Below are 22,982 nucleotides of genomic sequence, written 5' to 3'. Positions count from 1 at the left end.
GGATTTGCTTCATGTATTCAGAATTCTCCGAGTGCCCCTTTTCTCTGTTAAAATTCAGGTTCTGATCATTTTTCTAAGCCAATTTTCCTAAGTCCAAAAGGAATACTTAAAGCTGAATTTAAAAAAATAAGTGCACCTTGTCAAATACTTGTGTTTTTACACTTGTGTTTGTGTGTATCTAATAATCACATATACATGTAATACTAAAGAGATTTTCAGCTATTACATTTAAAAACTGCTTACATATGATTTAAAAAAAACTGAAGAGTGGGAAGCTACACAACCAAGTAGTTATTTGGTCTCTTAGAGCTATACTGAACCCTCTTCAGCTTAATGTTACCTGCATACTAGGGTATGAATCCTCTTGCTTTTTTGTTTTTCCAGGTAAGAATACATAATAGATTGCAAAACAGCAGATGTCAGGGTCATCTTTCTTTTTAAAGAATTAAGCCATATTTTGTGAGGGCCAGAACTTGGATTATTTAATATATTTCCCCTCCTCCCCCACTGAAAAACAAATTTAAAAAATAAAGTAAATGTTTCAACACAATTTTATTGACCTCTTTATACAGAATTTTACTTGCAAAAATTTGGGGGCCTGAATGCATTACATAATATTTATATTGAGCTTTTTTATTCCTCACACTATATTTACATTAATAAATTGATTGAGAAGTTTATAGTAAAGGGATACTTACAGAACACTTTTATATCATTTAAAAGATGACCTGACCAAAAACTTTACAGGATTCATAAAATCAGGGATCATTTTGCTATTGACTTCACAGTGATCAGTAGTTTTATAGGTAATATTATAGTTAATTTGCAGCATTTAGTATTTGTATTATTTATTTTTGGTCAGATATAGTAAATTAAATATTTTTTGATAGTTTATAGGTAATGATCAACCCATAACTTTTAAAAGAAACAAAATGTTTCTAATTATTGAGTTAACTTTTGATTATACAAACTAGGAAAGGCAGGGAAATTTATGGGTTCCCCTTCTCCCCAGTGATTCTATTAAGATGTTCTTTATGTTAAACTTTCAAAGTACTTTATAAATTTAGTTACCAGTTACTACTTATTAATTGACAGTTTTCTGAAAAATCCAGTTTCAGCAGACTTTTAATGAAGGTGAAAGCAACCCTTTTATGCTTTCTACTTATTTGAATGTTCCTCAAGTATTTTATATTTAAAAAAAAAAGAAGGAAAAGAAAAAACAGTGCCTCTGTTTTTAGAAAACTACTGCTCAGTAAAGTTGTTTAAACCATTTCTGGTAGCTAATGACAATTTTATATTAAATTGTATACTAACTTTAGTGAGACTGATTTTTTTAGTTGTTTACAGTACAAATACTTGTATTTGTTTTTTAATTGCAGTATTTCCATTGTCGCAGTAATTTAGTAAAACTCTGTGGCTGCCTTGATTTTGACAGATTTTGTTAATATAAACTGATTGTTAGGCAATTAGTTATATTTATGCATAAATCAATTGCACTATAATTCATGAATTATTTATTACAATATTTTCTAATGAATTCATGTATCTGTCTTGTGTTGTAAATGTACTGTAATTCTGTTCCTACTTTGTGTTGTTATATATCTAAATCTGATTGTATGAATTTTAATTGTTCAGTTAACGTGTTTCTAGGTTGTAATTTGTAGTAAAGCACTTCAATGCTTTTGCACTTAAATTTACAACACTGTTGGTGTGTGATTGATTTACTCATTCAGTAAAAGAAAAGAAAAGAAAGAAAAGAAAAAAACTGACTACACTGACTTTTTTGATTCACTGTAGGAATGAGTTTTATTTATATTAATATGAAAAATTGACTTCTCCAAAGAACTATTTCAACAACAAAACTTGTAATAAGCAAAACCGATAGTAACGTATAAAAAATAGGCAGGATGTTTTGGTTTAGAAATCGAACTGCAAGGGTTAGAAAAAAATTTAACATTAAAAACAAGGGAGCTATGACAGATATAATTATAGAACCTTTACATAATCACTTCAGAATAAATTCTAGATTGGAGACTTTTGTGTATTCAACTATTATTTACTCATATTGTTTTTCTTTGAGACTCTAACATGCAAGAAATATGAAAAAGAAAATATTTGGAGCCAAATAAACATTATGAAATTTTATAATTTGAGAATTTAGTTAGCTAATATCTGATATGTGTGTGTTAGATATAATCTAATACCTGAATATCCAATTAGTGACTTTATGGAGCTATTCTTCATATACCATTACATGGAAATTATTGACCACTGTGGTATTTTGGAATGGAAGTTCCATTATTAAAAGTAATAAAATGGGGGGGAAGTAATTAACTGAATAAGAAACTTTTTTAAAGAATAGACTTCCTTGAAATCTCAGAGGACAACTGTAAAAATCTTGGGGTGGTTTTCAGAATAGTTAACACTAATCATTAGTTTTAGTTATTTCTACTTTCTATTTGACTTTGCTAATGGAAAAAACATTTAAGCATTTTAGAAACTTAGGAAAGCAAATTAATCTTTAAAATATGGTACAATGAATTTTTCTAAGAATTAAAATCTCTTTTTATTTAATCACAGATATGTTTAATAGGTCATAACATGACTTTAAAAAAAACTGTTGACGTGCATCTATCAGAACTCTTTGGGATTTCTTTGCTTATGTAAAAATTACAATTTTAATTTGCTGGAAAAGAGTATAATATCACATATCTTCATATTTGATAGTTAACATTTCCTCATGTCTTTTTTCTCCCTGTATTTTTTTGAATTATCTAATAGTGAATCTTGGGAATCAGTTCCATTATTTACTCCCAATCATGACAAAATTTACCAAAAAAAAAAAATTTTTTTCAGAAAGAAAAGGGTATTGGGGTTATGTCTGTGGACTTAAAGCACTTTATTGTTAATTTCATATCTTTTCTCACTCTGATAACTGCTTTTTGTCAAATCACATATTAATTTTGGTGAACTATTAGTTGAACCTAGTAAAGTTATCATTTTTCTAGAAAATTTTTGATCTAATGTTCAGAATTTGCCTTGATGTTTTTGCTACTCAAATAACATAATATTTATAAAATATACATAAAATATTGCATACTTACCTGTGAAACAGATTAAGCCAGTTTTAGGGAGCAAAACAAAATTAATTTTACTTTTCATTTTAAAATAAAAATCCTTTACTTTTTAATATACATAAATATAATAACCCTTTAAACAAATATAGTCTTCTATAGCAATTCATAATCAGCATATCCTAATTCCAACCCTAAATAAAATTTCTACAAACCAGGAACTACTAACAATAATAACAAATATAAGAAATCATGAATGGGAGGCTATTTTCATGTACAGAGTTTGGTGATATGTTTAAATAGATACTTTTCTGAAACAGAATTCTTTTAATATATTTTACTCTTCTTGCTGCTGGTATTGGATTAAAAAAATTTTTTTGTAGACTTCTGCCTTGGTTACTAAGTAATCCTGGGTGTTAGTTAAAATTAGATGTATGTTAGTCTTCAGTGGGACATTTTCCAGCATTCGAAATTAAATAATTAGGTAAGTAATGCCTTTAGTCTTCATGTAGTTACTTTAGTATTTAAAATCAATTAAAAATAGATTTTATTTTTAAATAGCTTAAATTTTTTATTAGGTTAAAATGCCTGCAGCTTAATCTTAGAAAAGATACTGTTATTTATATGAAGTCTAAATTCCTTAATTTTCCTTGTGAGTATACAAAGCTTTATTTTATTAATAATTTTTATTTTCACTACCTTGAAAAAATATCTATCTTAAAGATAAGATTTTCTCCTATATCTTATTTTTCTTATTTGCACTAATATGGATTGATAATTATCAAAATAACTTATAAAATATCTACTTTCAAAAATGTAACTTTCTGAAGCACTTTCCATTAAATATTCTTAATACATCCAAAGCACTAAACATTAGCAATCTATAAATATAATTGTATTTATATTTTATATAAATATAATTGTATTTATATTTTATATAAATATAATCTATATTATTATTATAATCTATAATCAGGTTTTATATCACAAAACTAGGGCTTTTCTTTGGCTCTTCTACTTGCCATAGGAAATTAATTATCACCAGTGCTTCATTATATTTTTGCTGAACAATAATCAAGATGTCATTATTGCAGCTCTATAGGAGTTAGGAGTCCAGCAATACCAAAACTTCTTTTGTTGAAACTCTGTTAAAATTATAACTCCTTATAATACTGGTATTTTTGCTGTAATTCATTTTTTGTTTGATTTTTATTTTTAGTTCAACTATTGATGCAAAATCAGAGGAAGCTACTAAAATGGAAAAAGGAAAATCAGCATTAAGCAAAGTTTTGGAATCTTTGTGCATACATCACCAGCAACAAGTTTTGGCCATGTTGAAATTTCTAGTCCAAGAGCAGAATGCTGCTTCTCTTTGCTATTGTAATTCATCATATACTGTGTCTTCAGAATCTCAAAAGCCCCTAATTGAAGATGATTTACATGGTCTATTCTGTAGTTGTGAATATAGGCTGGCAGAAAGAGGGTGTTTACAAAATGAAAGACAAAGCCCTGGTTTTGTGCCTCTGCCAGTCTGTATTAAAGATTTACATTGTTTATCTTGCCAAACTGTAACTATTGAACACATTAAGACAGTGGTGAATAGAGGAATTGCAAACAGTTATAATTCTCACAGGTGCTGTTCTGGACTGTTACCAAACATTCACTCTACAAAATCAACCTTTCATGCTCCTCTTTCATCAAGGGAAGTATGCAATGTTTCAGTCAGTCTTGAGGATGTTTGTAGATCGCGAAGTCCATCACCTCCACCGTTATCACCTATACAGACTGAAGGATTTGAAAAATTGAAAGACATCGTCTCAGAGCTTTCAGCCTTAGAAAATGACAGACTTGAAATAAACATTAACCAGCCTCCATCTCTCATACCAGCAGAAATAAACAGTGACAAGGGCGATCCCGAAGGTAAAGTACATAAAACTAAAAAATCCAGTAACTCTGATTATTTGCTCCTGGAAGACAGCGATAATTGTACTACAAATCATGAAAAAGATGAAACTACTGTAATTTTTCAAGATTTAATGGATCGTATTAATGAAAAATTAAAATCAATAGAAGCTACAGATGTGACAAACCTTATAAAGTTATCTAGCAGTGATTGTAATAAAGATAATGACTTAAAATTGAGGGATTTAATATCCTCACTCTTGCATAATGCCAAGGCCAGTGATTACAGTTTCATGGAATTGCTGAGTCAACATGATAAAAAGGTAGAAAATAAAATTATTCAGACAAGATTTCGAAAGCGTCAAGAAACCTTATTTTCAATGCACAGCTCTCCTGATTCCCCCATGTTTAGAAGGCAGTCTTTACAAATAAAAAGAGAACTTGCTAGTCTTGATGAAAATTTTGTAAGAAAAAAATACACTGAAAAAAATTCAAGGAAGTTGACATGCAATGATGAGATATTTTCCACGGACAAAGAAGAATTCTATCATTGCCAAGGGTCTTTACAAAATTCTAAAAACCGGCAAGATAATAATCATACAGAAACATCATTTTCACCAGATTGTGCATTACAGTCATTACAACTACCTCTTCATAGTTTAGAAACTAACTTGGCTTTTGATGCATTTTCAGATAGCTTTAAAACAACTTTCCCTGAGAAAATGAGCATAAGAAAATTACAGGAGAAATCTGCAGGTGGAAAAAAACTTTTGCAAAATCACAAGGAGAACCCCAACCTGGAGAATACTCAAGCTCCTTTGAAAAGTGATGTTCCTCGACTTTTGAGCAGAACTAAACGAAATATTATGCCCCCAGGGTGGTATTCTATATATGTAACAAATAATTATGTTTTCAAAAAATCCCCTAAGGCCAAAAAAGTTTCTGAATCTACAAAAAAAAAAGATCCCGTGAAAAATATTCAAATTGAAAGCTCACACAATATAGATCTAAACAAAATTGCAATGAATTCTAATTTACAAGTTGTTGTGGAGCGTTTGGAAGACACAATAAATATGGCCCAAAAGTCTTTGAATAATCACTCATTATCTGAAGGATGCAAGGCATCCAAGAAATTGATAGAAGTTAATGGTAAAGATCAAACTGCAGGTAGAAATGTGACTCTTACTGTAAGCAGAATGACATGCAAAGAGCAGAGTTTATCAAAATCTGTGGTAGCAGCCAGCAATATCAAAAGCAATCATATTCCTACAATAGATTTGAATAGCAAAAGACTTGATAATCTGGAAAAGACATCTATTTTGGATACAAGTAGCTTGATTTCCAATGTTCAAAGTGTGTCAACAAAATATGAAGCCATTGAAAGCTCTCCTTTTTCTAGCTATTCTAGTCCTATTAAACTCATGTTTTTATCTGAGATTAAAAGCAGTGAAGGAGTCAAATACACTTTAACTTCAGTTGGTACTTCCAAGTCAAATATTGAACTTCCTTCTGACAAATATCTAACTCATCATGTAATTGAAAAAAAAACAGTAACAAATAAGAATGTCTCAATTGCTAACTTTGAAAAGTATAGTTCTAATCTTAATGATAGTGACACTCTACAGAGAGAACTAAACAAATTTAATTGTGCAAAAGAAACTACAGAATCCCCTGCAATGTTCATAGGTGGTATGAATAGTGATAAGCCACAAGATGAACCTAAGGAAAATCCAAGCAATGGTATTGATTCATCTTTTAAACGGAAACCAGGTAGACCTAAAAAAATAGGTCCCCAGGTTGTGAAACAAATTAAGCGGCCAATTGGAAGACCACCAAAACCTAAAACTAATCAAACAGACATCACCATTTGCCAAAATGAGTCTTCTAGTGCTGGAAAGAAAAGTCCAGAATCTCTCCTATCAGAAGTAGGAGAAGGTATTTATAAAAAGAGTATTACCGTAACTGTTATTTATGGAAGGTCAAGAAGAACTAGAAGGCATGTTTCTGAAGGAACTGTAAACATAAGCAATGTGTTATCTTTCAGCAATAAAGTTGCTGATATTCCAACTGAAAGTAACAGTCTCAGAAATATTAGAGAATACAAAATTGATGCAGGTGAAAGAAGGGCTGTTTCAAGTTTAACTACTGAAAGTGAGGTCTTGGGGTCTGGCTTTGAATATGTTAGGCCTATCAAGAACAAGTCTGTGATACCTCAACCTTCCAAGAACATCATTCGACCAACTCAGAAGCCTTTTGCTATAATTAGGAAGCCTGGTAGACCTGCAAAAGTGAAAATCTCTGGCATATCTGTGACTATTAATAGAGTTTCACCTCAGGAGAGAGAAGTAAGTATTAGCAGCTGCTTACCTCCTTTAGAACAAGAAAATATATTAGAAAAAACTCTGGCTGAAGAAAAGTATGATCACCAGTGCAATAAGATGGATACAGGGCACACCGGAGCTGACATATTTAAGAATGGATCAAAAAGTATGGTTGCTACTATACCTTTGAGACATTCTATTAAAGATAGAAAACCATCTCTCCATTTCTTACATCCATTAGCATCTTCTAGCTCACTTATTTATAGGAATGCTCTGTTCCATAAATCATATAAACTCCATTTGCAGAAGGGTAAAAGTCAGAAGGAAAAACATAAGCAGTCAAGGATAAAAATAGCTTCGAAAGGTACCCCAGCAACCAGAAATTCAAGGAATGAAAAAATGTGTTTGGAAGATAACAAATTAATACCCATTTCTGAAGTATCCTTGGACCCAATAATTTCATCAAATCCTTTGCTCAGGTGGTGGGCTGCTTCTACATCAAACGATTCCTTATTAGAGGAATTAAACAATAGATTTGAGCAGATAACAAATGCTTGGGTGCAAGTGAGTGGAGATGAAGCTGGAAATTGTGCTCATAAAAAGAGAGAACACATTGAAAATGATAATTTCAAAATAGCAAACCCTTTGGAAACCTGTCTTTTAGAACTTGAAGTTTCACCTGTAAAAATGCTTTTTCGGAAAAAGTATGATTTGAATGAACTCTGTATCTGGTTTATGCAAACAACAGAAACACAGTCTCTTTCACTAGTTAGAAAAGCAAATGCTCGAAACCCTTTGGAAGTAATAAATACTAGAGGAATTAAGTTAGGGACCAAATATTCTAATTTTAATACCAGCCCCTTCAGAAAGCACTTTAAAAAATTTGCACTATCTTCTCCTTCAAAATCAGCAGGGAAGTTGCATATACTGCATAAAATGGTTAGCTCTCCGCTGTTAAATGTGAAAAATAATTTAACGTTAGCTAGATTAAAAAGAACTGAGTTTAAGAGATTGCAACATGAAAGGTGGAAAAGAGAGGGAAAGCTGCACAACCATGGAACAATTGATTGGATCTCCAAAAGGAAAAACTTAAGATTTTTCTGCCAGAACCAGTTTTTAAGTAAGACTGAGAGGGGAACAAATGCTGATATCCCACTCCAAGGAAAAAACACAATAGCTAATCAGTTTATTTTGCCACCTGACATCAGGGATGACTCTTTGCAACAGAAGGTGGCAATGTCTGACTTGAAAACACATGCTAGTTTAGAGAATAATTTTAAGTCAGAAGCAAAAGAGAATGGAACAAATTGCAGCCAAAAAGATTTTGAAAAGGGACCAAGACTAGGAAATGTGTGTCCAAATAATTGGAAGTCAAAAACCTTAAAAGATTGTAGAATATTTTTGAGGAAGATCAACTATCTTGAACACAGAAATACTTTTAAGCTAAATACAATCATTTACTCTCCTGAATCTATTGACAGTGGAAGTAATCCTCAGACTCACAGAGAAGAATCAAAGCGCTTTACCTTAAGATCCCATTCTGCTAGGCAAAATTCTTTTAAAAAGCAGTCTAAAGAAATGGAAAATGCTAAAACAAATAGTCCTTCAATCGATAAATTTCCCAGCCAACTTGACAATAGTAAATTAAATAAATGTGTTAACTATGACAAGAATCCTGATAGTTCTGATGTTCTTAGCAAATTGAACAAAAGAAAAAGACCACCATGGAAGACCACAGAAATGTCAACAAAAAGGCATAAACGACAGTCCTGCAACAGTGGACAAATGGCAAACTATTATTCAAAATCCCAACTAGGTAAGTTTTTCTCTACTTAATTTTAAAGTTTCATTTTAGGTGCCTTGAGTAAAGTTGAGACAATGGGTAGAAAAGGAACAGCTGATTTAGTTTCAGTTTATTTCCAAAATATTTGGACAACCTAATTTCTTGGCACCTAGTATGAAACTCAGGATATTAGGTCCTACTAAATATACCCATGCACTTCCCTACATCTTAATGTGTCCAGGATTTGAAGCAAATTAAAATATATTTAGTAGAGACATAGAAAGCTCCTAAACATATATCATTAATGTACAAGTTATATTATCTGTTTTTGTATTTGACCTCATATAAAATATAGAAATAGGATGAATGGTAAATATACCCAAGGAGCTGTCTAAAAATTAACTGCTACACTACAGGATAATACTTATTTATTGTCTTGATAAATTAATAGCTTTGAGACCATGTGGAAAGACATAAAGACTGTCTCATTGCTGAGTTGATGAGGTCTGTAACATATATAGTAATTCTAGTATACAAGTCTCACATTCACCATCAAATTGTTATGCCCTCTGGTACAGCTTTTTGGGAACCATTTTAAGACTCTGCTTATTTAAATAGTGTCAAGGAACAAGGTATTTTCTTCATTAAATAAGGAAACCTGTTGAATAGGTTTTTTTCAGATGAGTCATTGAACTAGATTCCACATATATAAAGATGAGGGTTTCTTTCCAGAGATAGCAAGGGAGAAAGTTATATACAGATAATGTTAAGGTAATGCTAAATTTAGAATGTAAACTGAAATTACTTTAGTAAGTAATTATGAGCTTTACTCAGTTATGCTGGCCTGAATTGGTGCCTCAGGGAGACTGTTACCCTCAGACCCTAGCAAAATAGTGTATGAACAGCATAGTTGCCAATGTAGCCAGTTCCTTCTCAGCTTATTGATAGGTGCTAGACAGTCCAGGATTTGTAGAAGTATGGTAGTGCTTATTTCATTACTTCCCAGACGGGAGAGAGTGCCAGGTTACATTTGTGAATTTAAGGACATTTATTGTATGGTTGCATTGTTCCATTGTGTATTTTAGGGGCTTATGGAAGTATCGATGGCTTTATTTTTGTTACCTTTTTAAAACCTTTTCAAAAGCTAAAAAATAACTATTAAGTCTAATATTAAAATATTAAAAGCAATAATTAAACTCAAGTTTTAATAGGTTAGATGATTATGATGGCCTCCAACATTCAGTTAATTGAATGAATTTAAAATAATCTATTTCAGTAGTATTTAACATGCATTAATTAAAAATTTTAACTTTGTAACATGTGATGGTTAAAGCTTTAATGTTGGTCAAATTAGAGTTTCCATTATGAAAGATGAATCAAATCAAAAAAACAATGTTCTTTGTTTCTTATCCTTAGGATAATTAAACATAACAAATAGCATGTCAGGAAAAAAAGAAAACTGATAGTGATTTAAAAAAAAATTTATAATTCACCTAAAAATATATACACATCTTTAAAAGATTGTCATAAATAGAGTATAAAGTGCAGTGTTTCATTTTTAATTCTTACTACCATTCTCATTTCATGCTGTTTGAGTTTACCAAAGGTAGTTAACAACAGAACCATATTTTGTCCTTCTAGCTTCTTAAGCATTGTATCTTCCTAAGGTATGAATATAAAATTTATATTAATATGATTCTTTACCTCACTAAATATGAGATCACCCTGGAAAAATAAGATGGAAGATGCCTCATTATTACTTTTTCAAATTAGTCTCAAAACCCTTTTGTGATATTTTTAAAAAATTTAGTATCAGAGTAAGAGTTGTTTTTCACCTTTTCTCATTTTAAAAATTACTAGTACTATGCCCTGTTCTGCTTAAAGTTTTATTTATCTTTTACTGATAACTTTCCTTCTTTATTTAACATTGTTTTTTTTTAATCAAGGACATTATTTTTACAAAGTTGTATTTATAGCAGCATTTGTTATATTTATCTGATTTTAAAATGTTTCTTAAGGTGTTTTTTTTTTTTCTCATTATTCTTGGTATTCCATACTTCTTAATGCCTTTTTGGAAGTGACACTAAAATTCATTATTAGTTTTATATGTGTTTTTCTTCATTGTAGAACAATTAGTGACTGGAGATTTGAGAGAGATTTTTATCAACAAGGACTTTTCTAGAAAAATTCATAAGGCAATGTATATAATGAATTAGAGAATATTTCTATTGGTGAAAATTTTTCTTCTGCCACAAATATCTTGTTTTGTACATTTCAAGATTAACTGTCAAGATATAGTTTAACACATAGAGGAGTTTTAAAATTTATGCTTTACTACATATCTACTGCTGTGTATCAACTGTAGACATGGAAAGGAAAGAAGAAATGTAATTCTATCCTACTCTTAATTCCGTATATAGTTAATGAATGCCTACAATATGCTCTTTGATACTATAGAAAGTTCAGGAAGTTGCCTTTCCATCTGAGTAAGAAAACAAGCCCTGCATTGTGTATATATTCAATAAATAGAGTATATTTTATGTTTTAAGTGAGGTATTATTAATTACATTAATTAAGGGGGTAGAATGGCTAAAGTCATGGTTTGTGTTTTCATGGAGCTTATCATTTCATAGGGGACAGTGACTAGGCAATTCCAGTACAAAGTAGAGTGCTATGACTGGGGAGAGAGGTGGCTTGTAGAAGCACCTAGGAGGATAATTGAACCCAGGTTTAGAAAATTAGGCAAGGATTCTTACATAGTCACATCTGAGATTTGAAGAATGCCAAAGTATTAGAAGTCAGGAATTATTTCAGGCAGAGCAAACTGCATGTGGAAAATTTGGGTTACAGAACAGGATTATAGAACACTTGAGTAATTTAATTCATATAGCTGAGGCGTAAAGAGGAATTAAGAAAGTAGCAAGGGGTGGACAGAAAAATGGCAAAAGATAAAGCTACTGAGGGAAGCATAGCCCAAATTGTGAGCCAGCATCAGTTAATGAAAAAAATGTTTGGAGCCCTAATAATAGCAGTAATGGAGGAGGACAGATACATTTGACAGAGGTCTAAGAGAATCAGTATATTTTAGAGAGTAGAGGAATAAAGGGTAATGTCCAGTTTTGAGCTTGAACATCTAAGTGATAGATGATAGTAACGTTCACTGCGATAAAAGAGAACATTCAAAGTGTGCAGTTTTAGACATTGGGAGTTTGAGTGGGATATCCAAGAAAAGATGTTTAGGAAGCAATCACAGTTAACCCTTGGACAATGCAGAGGTTAAGGGTGCTAATATCCTGTGCATTTAAAATATCTACATTTAACTTCTGACTCCACAAAAACTTAACTAACAATAACTTGTTGACGGAAGCCTTACGGATAACATGAACAGTCAATTAACACATATTTTCTGTTATATGTATTATATACAGTATTCTTATAATAAAGCAAGCTAGAGAAAATTTTATTAAGAAAATCATAAGGAAGAGAAAATACATTTGCAACACTGTATGTATATTTATGGGGGGAAAATCTGCCTGTAAGTGGACTCATGCAGTTTAAACCTGTCTTGTTAAGAGGTCAAGCTTTGGTTAATATGGGTTTGTTGCTCAGAAAAGAGATCTGAGCTAGTTATAAAGATTTTGGAGTCCATAAATAATTGAAACCATGAGAGTGGAATGGATTGTTCACTGTAAAAATGGAAAGAACCTAGGATCTCACAGCCCCAAAGATAGAAGAAAAAATTATGCATAAAGGCACATGGGTGGTGTAGGTGGTGAAGTGTCCAATTCTTGATTTTGGCTCAGGTCGTGATCTCAGGGTTGTGAGACAGAGCTCTGCCTCAGGCTCCACGCTCAACAGGGAGTCTGCTTCAGATTCTCTTCCCCCTGCCTCACCCCTCACTCAAGGGTGTGTCCGTGCACTCTCTCTCTAAAATAAATAAAATCTTTTTTTAAAAAAATGTTCACAGAAGGAGACTGTTGAGGGCAGTCAGGAAGTAAGAGGAAAGGCAGGAGAGTGTGGTAGAAAGGAAATGTGTTTTAAGAAGGGATAGAACAACAGTGTAAACTATTGAAAAGAGGTTCATTAAGCCTTGAAATGTTTCCACTGAAGATAGCACAAAAGATTATTGTAATGACTTTGGAGAGAGTAGTTTTGGTAGGGCAATGCAGTTAATACAGGAAGAGGAGATGAAGAAAATTAGCACAGAAAACAAATGGCTCTGACTGGAGAGGAGATAGATAGTGAGAGGAAGCCCTAATGAAGACTGGTTTTTTAAAAAAGTTGAGATGCCAATGAGAAGCCAGTAAAGAATGAAAGGTTGAAGATACAAAGTAGATGGCAAGCAGTGAAAATGGAATGAAGCCCCAGAGTTGATTATTGGACATTATGACCATCTTTAAATGGTTTCGGCCAGAAGAAAACTTCTCTCTTAAAACATAAGAGTGGGAACAATATATGGGATGCACTTCAGTTTACAAATTCATGGGCAGAATACTGAGGATATTAGATATATTTTCTATAAGTCTAGAGGTAATTTAAGAGTAATATGGTGGGTATTGTGCAATATAGATAACATTTGAAGTACTATCTAAAGAAATAACAGGGTTGAACAGTTTTGTGATTTTTATCTCAACTGCCAGAACATAAGCTTGGAGAAAAGTGGGCCCATAGATTTAATTGGGTTAATTGGGTTCACCAAGTGGGTATAACAGAAGGACAAAGAGATCAGGCCAAGAATTCATTCCATGAATAGTGAGAAACTAAATAAAGTGTTATTCTAGAGAATCTTTTCTAATAATAGCGCACCATATAGATTTTTGAGGGGAAGGACAAAATGGGGTGTGTGAAAGACTAACTGCAAGAGATGATTTTTGAGGTGATAATGGCCTAAAATGGAGTGACCATTAAAAAATAATAGTATAGAACTTTTGAGTATCATTGTCTTTTCAGTTATGGAAGTAAATGTGTGCCTTTCCTAGTTGATAAATATCTGGATGTAAAAACTTACTTTGGACACATCTAAGAATGTTTTAAAACTAGAATAACTAATGTGGACTTAAGGTTGCTATACTCATTGTACTCATTCTAAAACATTAAATTTTGCCATAAAAATTCGGAATTCAAATTGATACTTTGAATTAGATTCTGAGCTGACTGAAAAAAGTTCAGTTTGTCAGCTTCTCCTGTTTTGTCATCTGTCTTCAAAAAAGACTGAGTATAATTTTTCCATTCCGAATTCTGGTTTTCACACAGATATGTAACTGATGGGTGACTTTTAATTAATAGTATGCTCCTTCAGCTACCTGCAACTGAAACCAACCATGCATCCTCCTCTGGTCCTGCTCATAAATGGTTTACTGCATTTTTTGCATCCTAACTCAAAATTTCCTTTTAAATTTGTTGGCACAGAATATCCCTCAATGTTTTTAAATAAAACTTGAGAGTTAGCATTTTTTCATGTGCTATTATTCAGCTTCATAATTATCATTTAATAGAAGAACTATGAAGCATAGAGTAGATGATTTTCTAAATTTCATTTTGATAGAAAAACATTTCTAGATGACTCATTATCACCTTCATCTAGTTTGCCACACAAGCATTCCAGAGATATAGTCCATGAAGCACTAGTCCTCCAAGATGTTCTGTGGGCAAAGGGTTCTCTGGTCTAATAACTTCGGGAAATGCTCAGTCCTGTGCCTGTTGAATCACTGTGCCACATTAACATGTTAAACAGCATTCTTCAAAGTTTAAATATATATAAAATCTCACAGCTTTTTATATCCCACAGTTTGGGGAACATAACTGGAAAACACTGCTCTGTATAGTTTCCTGCTAGGAAACTTTATATTTACTGTGATACTCTTTCTTTATATTTACTGTGATATTCCCAGAAAGAATGCAATGACTGTAAAAAACACATTATATACTTGATTTATTCTTGGACATAAATTAGAGTAATCAAAATTAAGTTGTAAGTGCTTTATTAACATTCACCATTAAAAGAACACTATGGGAAATACCTATAAGTCAAAAATGATCACATTCTGATGAGTGCATTTTGTAAATTTCATTTTTGTATATTAGATTTTCATTTCATGTTAAGAAAGGAGGAGTGGCTCAATTCAGGTAGCTTTACCATAGATTATAAACCATGAGAAAATATCTTATGAATTTAGGAAAACATATGAGATCAATGTCTTGTCAAGTCTTAATTTCATATGACATCAGTATCTCCTCAAGTCTTAGTTAATCCACCATCTTAATTTGGTCAGAATTGGATGAAGATAGATATTTTAATGTAAAAGTGAAAAAACTCATAGGCATATTCTTTTTTATTTGGACTTCGTATTACCACTTTGCTAATTGATAGTGCCACAAGCGAAACTGTTAAAACTTTTGGTTATTTGAAGTATTCTAATGAAATCAGGAATTTTAAATAAAAATCCATTCTATTTATAATTCATTTTCTTCCCTATCAGCATAACTTTCATAGGAACTGAGTAAGGAGAAGAGTTTTAGGTTTTGCAGCATTTCTAACTCTTGCTGTAATGCTTTATTGAAATATAGAAGAGCTACTTTGATAATCTCCTGTCTCGATGTTTTTTTCTTAGAATTTTTCTTGATATTTTATATCCTATTGCTTTGTCAACCATTACTGAGTTTTTCACAGTTTTCTACTTCACTAATTGCCCCACATCTTTCATGGAAAACCACCCAATTTATTCAACAAATTGGATACTTTTTCTTTTGATCTACTAGGCTTTGTGTTAGACATTAGAGTCACAGGAACTCAGGGAACTTATAAAAAATATGTCAAATTTTTCTTACTTTGGCAGTACAGTATAATTTGAAGAAAGATGAATTGGTTGATTCCATACTAGAGGATATAGAGTGCAGAACATCAAATTCTCTAAATTGGGGCACCTGGCCCATGACCTGTTTTAAGTAAAGTTTTATTGTAACACTCTATGTTCATTAACTTATGTATTGTCTATTGCTGTTTGTACCACCAAAGCTGAATTGAGTAATTGCATAAAGCCCACAAAGCTTAAAATACTTATTATCTGGCCTTTTGTGGAAAAAAGTTTGCTGACCTGTTTGTATCAGTAGAATTTTGGTATGTGGCTAGAAAGTCATTGGGGGTTTTAAAAATAGATTAAAGTTGTTATATCTGGTTTATTCCCAACACCCCATCCTCTCCCTCTTCCCACACAATACAATATATTTCTGACTTGTAGTTTTGTTTTCTCTCTGTGGGAAAAGACCGATCTTTATCCAGCAGAGTGGTGCTGGGGGAGCCATGAGTAGCAGTTTTATTCTGTTTTGTAAATCTTTATTCTCTCCCCGCAGCCTCCAGACCTGCTTTGTCTATCTGAGGTAAGTCCAAGGGTCACCCTTCTCTTTCTTCACCAGTGGCTACCACCTGTTAGGAAGATTGATTTCAGTGCTTTACATCTAAAATTCCTTCCTCAAGTGTTCTCTTTTCTCTTTTTCTACTCTTTTTTTCTTCTCAATTTCTTCACTTAGGGATTTAGAATTCTTGGTTCATCTCTCCTGACTACCATCCCCCCCCCCTCATTTTTCCTAGGTAGTGAACAGTTTGCAGTGGATCTGAGCATTCTGTGATTATAATTTTAAGTCTATTGAATTCACCTTTTGTTTAATTACCGGGAGAAAAAAAAAAGAACTGAGTAGGTGTCTGAATGATTTCATCCTGGCTGGTTTTTTCTTGGTTGTTTTTGTTTAATTTTAATAAGACCTTGGCTTGTTTTTCCAACCCCACTCCCATTCCAATTCCAGGCAACCTAGAAATTCATGTGTTTGCTACTTTGTTTCTGTACATAGAAACAGAAAGCTATTTAGACCCCATTAATTTAATTCTTTAAAAAATACTGCCTGTGTGCCAGGCAATATGTTAGACCTACAGGATATGATGGGGGACAAAACCAGGTATTGTTCTGCCCTCATGGTTCAAGTTTATTAAGAGAGGCAGACATTGAGTAAATAGTTACACAAATCTTGCAAGTTCTTAATTAGTAGGTGGTATTATAAGAATTCCTTATAGGGAGATCTTATCAAGTCAGAGAAATGGGAGAAGACTTCTCTAAGGAAATTGCCATTGAACTGAGCTGTGAAGAGTGAGTAGGAATTAGCTAGGCCAACTAGCAGAGAACTGGGAGGGGAGAACTGACTTCTAGAAAGAAAGACTTGCTTGTGGAAAAACTGCATCATGGTATTCTTTGCAGGTAAGATAATGACTGGTGTGTCTTGAGTCAAAAAAGAAAGGAGGAGCATGGTATCAGGTGTGAGGACTGAGAGGTAAATGAAAGATAGACCATGTAGATTCCCATAAGCCATGTTTATGTACCTTCAGTGGCTTCCTACCCTCTTAGAATAGAGATTGGATGGGAAAGATATATGACATCATCAGATTCTCCTTCCTAAAGGATCTCTCTTGACTGCCTTGTGGAAAAGGAGTGGTATGGGGCAAGAGTGAAGGCATAGACCATTATGGTGGTCCAGATGAGAACTGTACTGCTTTAAAACAATGCTTTACAAACTTCAGTGTGCATCAGAATCACCAGGAGGGCTTATTTAAAAAGAGATGGTTAGGCTCCAAGCACTTTCTGTTTCAATAGGTTCTAGAGTGGGGCCCAAGTGATGTTTATGTTGCTCACCCAGGGACCACACTTTGAGAACTGTTGGTATAGAGTGTAGAGGGTTGTAGTGGAAAGAAGATTAATTCCTTACCTATATGATCATTATGTTATAAATTTCCCTCTGAACACTACTTTAACTATATCCCACAAATTTTGCTCTGCTGTGTTTTCACTCATTAAATTAGAAATATTTTCATATTTCCCTTGTGATTTCTTGTTTAACCCATGGATTACTTAGCGATATATTGGTCAGTTTCTAAATTTTGAGCATTTTCCAGATACTGTTACTGATTTCTAATTTAATTCTGTTATGGTTATAAAATATACTTTGTATGATTTTAATTCTTTTGAATTTATTGAGTTTTTCAATGCTCGAGTCCATCTAGTTCTATTTTAATGAATGTTCTCTGTGTTATTGAAAATAATGTGTAGTCTGCTGCTGTTGGGTGTCAGTTAAGCAAGTTGATAGTGCTATTCAACTTTTACATCCTTCTTGAGTTTCAGTCTACTTATTCTATTTATCCTTGAGAGAGAGGTTTTGGAATCTGCAACTTTGGTTCTAGATTTTCCTATTTATCCTTTCAGTTGTATCAGGTTTTGTTTCATGTATTTTGAAGCTCTGTGATTAGGTTCATATACATTTAGAAATTTTATGTACTTCTGGGGAATTTACTCCTTTATCATATGAAATGAACCTCTTTATCTCTGGAAATATTCTTTGATCTGAAATCGTTTTCTTTATCTGATAATACTGTAGTCATCCCAGCCTACTTTTCACTAATTTTAGCATGGTATATTTTTTCCCACACTTTCATTCTTAAGCTATATGCCTCTGTTTTTGAAGTAAGTGTCTTTTAGGCAGCATACAGTTGAGACTTGCTTTCTTACCCAATCTTTAAATATTAAGACCATTTTTGTTTCATGTGACTTGAAGTGGTTGAGTTTCAGTCAGCCGACTTTTTTTTTTTTTAAGATTTTATTTATTTACTTGACAGACAGAGATCACAAGCAGGCAGAGAGGCAGGCAGATAGAGAGGGGGAAGCAGGGTCCCTGCTGAGCAGAGAGCGAGATGCGGGGCTTGATTCCAGGACCCTGGGATCATGACCTGAGCCTAAGGCTGAGGCTTTAACCCACTGAGCCACCCAGGTGCCCCTGCCAACTTTTTTTAATTGAGGTGTAATTGTCATATTGCATTCCTCCCTTTAATTGACATATAACATCTTTCAGGTGTACAGCATAATGATAATAATAAATAAATTTGTATGTATTGTGATGTGATCACCACAATAAGTCTAGTTAACATTTGTCACCATAGTGAGAATTTTTTCTTGTGATGAAAACTTTTTGATCTATTCTTTTAGCAACCTTCAAATATGTAATATGTATTATTTAATTATAGTCAGCTACTGTGCTGTACATCACAACCCCATGACTTCTTTATTTTATAACTACAAGTTTGTATCATTGAGCCACTTTACTCATTTTGCCCCTACCTCTAGCATCCACCAATCTGCTTTCTGTATTGGTGAGCTTGGTTGGTTTTTGTTACTTTTAGATTCCACATATAAGTGAAATCACCTGGTATTTGTCTTTCTCTGACTTAGTTCACTAGCATTAGGCCCTCAAGGTCCATTCATATTATTGCAAATGGCAAGATTTCCTTTTTATGGCTGGATGTGTGTGTGTGTGTGTGTCTGTGTGTGTGTGATGGAGAGAGAGATTCTCTTCAGCCATTCATCCATTGATAGACACTTAAGTTGTTTCCATATCTTGGTTATTGTAAATAATGCTACAGTGAACATGTGGCAAGAGTGCATATATCTTTTCAAGTTACCATTTTCACTTTTTTAATAAATAGCCAGAACTGGAATTGCTGGATCATATAGTAGTTCTATTTCTAATTTTTTGAGGAATATCCATACTATTTTCTATATTTCTATACTATATATACTATAGTATAGAAAACTATATATACTATATATACTATATTTCTATTTTCTATACTATTTTATATAGTGGGTATACCAATTTATATTCCCACTAATAGTACACAAGATTTGCCTTTTCTCATATCTTCACCAACACTTGTTATTTCTTATCTTTTTGATAATAGCCATCCAACTTTCTATTTATATTTGTCCCATCTATTATTTACTCCTTTTTTTCTCGTTTCCTGCTTTCTTTTGGATAAGCTGAGTGTATTTTATTATTCTATTTAATCTCTTAATTGCCTTTTTAAGAAGTACTTGCTGTCAAGTTTATCCTACATATCATTAACTTACCAGAAACTACCTTCAAATAATGTTACAGCACTTCATGTGTAGTCTAAGAACTTTACAGTACATTTGCATTCCTTCCTCTAAGCTTCTGTGCTATTATTATTGTCATACATTTTGCGTCTGTAAGTGTTAGAATCTTCCCAATGTGTTGTTACCGTTTTTCCTTTGCAGTTGTTCAAAAAGATTTTTAAAATAGGAAAGGTATTTTCCCCATGAATTTTCCATTTCTGGTACTTATCACTCTTTTATATAAGTCCAGGCTTCTATCTGATATTGTTTTACTTCTGCCTGAATAACTTCCTTTAGCATTTCTTGTAGTATGGGTTTGCCGTTTATTAATTCATTCAGCCCTGACTTTTTGTCTGAAAAACTCTTATTTCACTCCCCCCCTTCTATTTTTGAAAGATATTTTAGCTGGATATGAAGTTCAGATTTGACCATATATGGAATCTTTTTGGGATTCCAGTCACATTTATTTTGCCACATAGATCACTGATACCTGTTCATTTTTGTTCATTTTTTTCTGTTTCGTTTTGGATTATGCTATTTCTATGTTTTTAAGTTTGATAACATTTTCTTTGTATTGTCTAATCTGCTGTTAGTAACATCCAGGATATTTTCATTTCAGAAATTATATTTTCATCTCCAGAGACTTAGATTTACTCTTTTGGGGCACCTGGGTGGCTCAGCTGGTTAAGCATCTGCCTTCAGCTCATGTCATGAGCCCAGAGTCCTAGGATCAAGCCCCACATTGGTCTCCCTGCTCAGCAGGGAACCTGCTTCTCCCTCTCCTCCCTGCTTGTGCTCTCTCTCTCAAATAAATAAATAAAATATTTAAAAATAAATAAATTTAGTCTTCTTTGTATCTACTATATTTCTTCTCCTCATGCTCGTGCATTCCTCAGCTTCTTGAAAGTTAATTGCATTAACATCCTTGTGTGCTAATTTTACAGTCTGTGTTATTTATCAGTTCCTGTTGATTGATTTTTCTCCTCATTTTGGAACATATTTTCCTATTTTTTGCATGCCTGGTAATTTTGGATTGGATGCTAGACATTGTCAGTTTTGCCTTGTATGCTGAGGTTTTTTTGTTCTGTTTGTTTTTGCAATGCCTTCAATGTTTTGTGGCTCTCTTCTGAGACACTATTAACTTAATGAGGAAACTTTTTATTCTTTCAAATCTTGCTTTTGGGCATTGGTAGGCAGAGTTGGAACAGCCTTTAGTCTAGGACAGTGGCTCTCAACTGGATGTGTCCTACAGAGGATATTTCATGATGTATAGAGACATTTGGATTGTCACACTTAGTGGTTAGAGGCCAGAGATGCTGCTAAATATTCTACAGAGCCTTATAAGACAGCTACCCACAATAAAGAATCACTTGGCCCCAAATGTCAATGGTGCTGAGGATGAGAAATCTTGCCATAGGGCTAATTTTACCCCAGTAGTGAGACACTACCAATAATTATTTACTGTCATATGTGTTAGGGGGTCTTTCCATTCTTACTGGTGGGAACACACACAAATCATATCCAGTCCTATATGGCCTCTAGCAATTTTCCACCTGATCCTTTTCAGTGGTCTTTTTCAAAGCTTTGGAAAATATTTAAGCACTGATCAGTATTTATCTACAGATTCGAGGGAAACCAATGCAGATCTCTAGAGTTCTCTATCTGTGTAACTGTGTCTCCTGTGCTCTGCCCCACAGATTCTAGCTGCTTTGGTCTTCCTCACCAACCAACTGTCAGGAAGGTTTCCAAGCTCCTTTGGGTCTCTTTTTCTATACTGCAGCCTGGAAACTCTTCAGGCAGTAGGCCAGAGCAATTTTTATGACTTTATTACTTCCTTCTTTTGTTCCCTTCTTTCAGGGATCGTTGTCACCCTGTACTTTCTTTTATCCATTGTCTTAAAAATATTTCAGGGGCAGATGGGTGGCTCAGTTGGTTAAGCATCTGACTCTTCGATTTCAGCTCAGGTCTTGACCTCAGGGTCGTGAGTTCAAGCCCCGCACTGGGGTCCAAGTGGATGTGGGGTCTACTATATATGTTGCATATGTTTTTGTGTATTTTTTAAGTTGTTTAAAGTGAGTGGGTAAATCTGGTTCCTGTTACTTCATGGCCAAAAGGAGAAGTCCTAGATTTACTCTTTTGACAGATATTTATCCAGTTTCTATATGCAGGGTGCTGGAAATATGTTGAACAAGACCAATATGTTGTACTCTCATCAAGCTTGTATTTTAATGGGAGCATGGAAAAATATAAGCAATTTTAAGTTCTGTATCAATGAAATTATATTATCTAAAGAGTTTCTATTGGTAGTTACTTTAGGTTGAGTACTCAGGGAAATCCTTTCTGAAGAAGTAATGTGTGAGCAGTGGGAGGATTTGAGATGTCTGAGATATCATTGGTAACTGAAACTGAGCACTTAAAGAAAGATTATAGAAGAAGAAAAGGAAGTCTGGGACTTAGCCTTGAGAAATTCCAAGCCATCCAAGAGGAGGATGACTTGCAGTAAAGGGAAGAAGAAGAAGAAAGCCAGTAGAGTGTTTCGTCTGAAAAGCGAAAAAATGTGAGTTTCAAGAAAGAGGTTTACTCTTCTCAGGCTGTCATCACAAAACACTGATGACTGCATGACTTAATGACAGAGATTTGTTTTCTCACAGTTCTGGAGGCTGGAAAGTCCAAGATCCAGGTCTGGAGGGTTCAGTTTCTGGTGAGGTTTCTATTGCTGGTTTGCAAATGGCTGCCCTCCCACTCTCTGGTGACTACTTCTCTTCTTATGGGAACAACAAGACCATCAGATTAGGGCTCTACCCTGTAACCTTATTTTACCTTCATTACCTCCTAAAGGCCCTAAATCTCTTGGTAATAGGGGTTAGGAATTTGACATAATGAAACAGGGAGGTACACAGTTCAGTCTATAGCAAAGGAAATGAACAATAGTGTTTAAGGTTCTTGGAAAGTC

General features: G+C 33.4%; 1 protein-coding gene across 1 annotated transcript in view; it reads left to right on the top strand.

Moving 5' to 3' along the window:
• LCORL (ligand dependent nuclear receptor corepressor like) overlaps window positions 1-22,982 on the top strand; it is a gene marked incomplete at its 3' end in the record, with an annotated part of 164,114 nt that overhangs the window by 132,177 nt on the left and 8,955 nt on the right. The window lies entirely within an intron of this gene.

This window comes from Martes martes, assembly GCF_963455335.1.
Source record: "Martes martes genome assembly, chromosome: 2".
Lineage (NCBI taxonomy): Eukaryota > Metazoa > Chordata > Mammalia > Carnivora > Mustelidae > Martes > Martes martes.
This window is presented reverse-complemented; position numbering and strand designations above follow the sequence as displayed.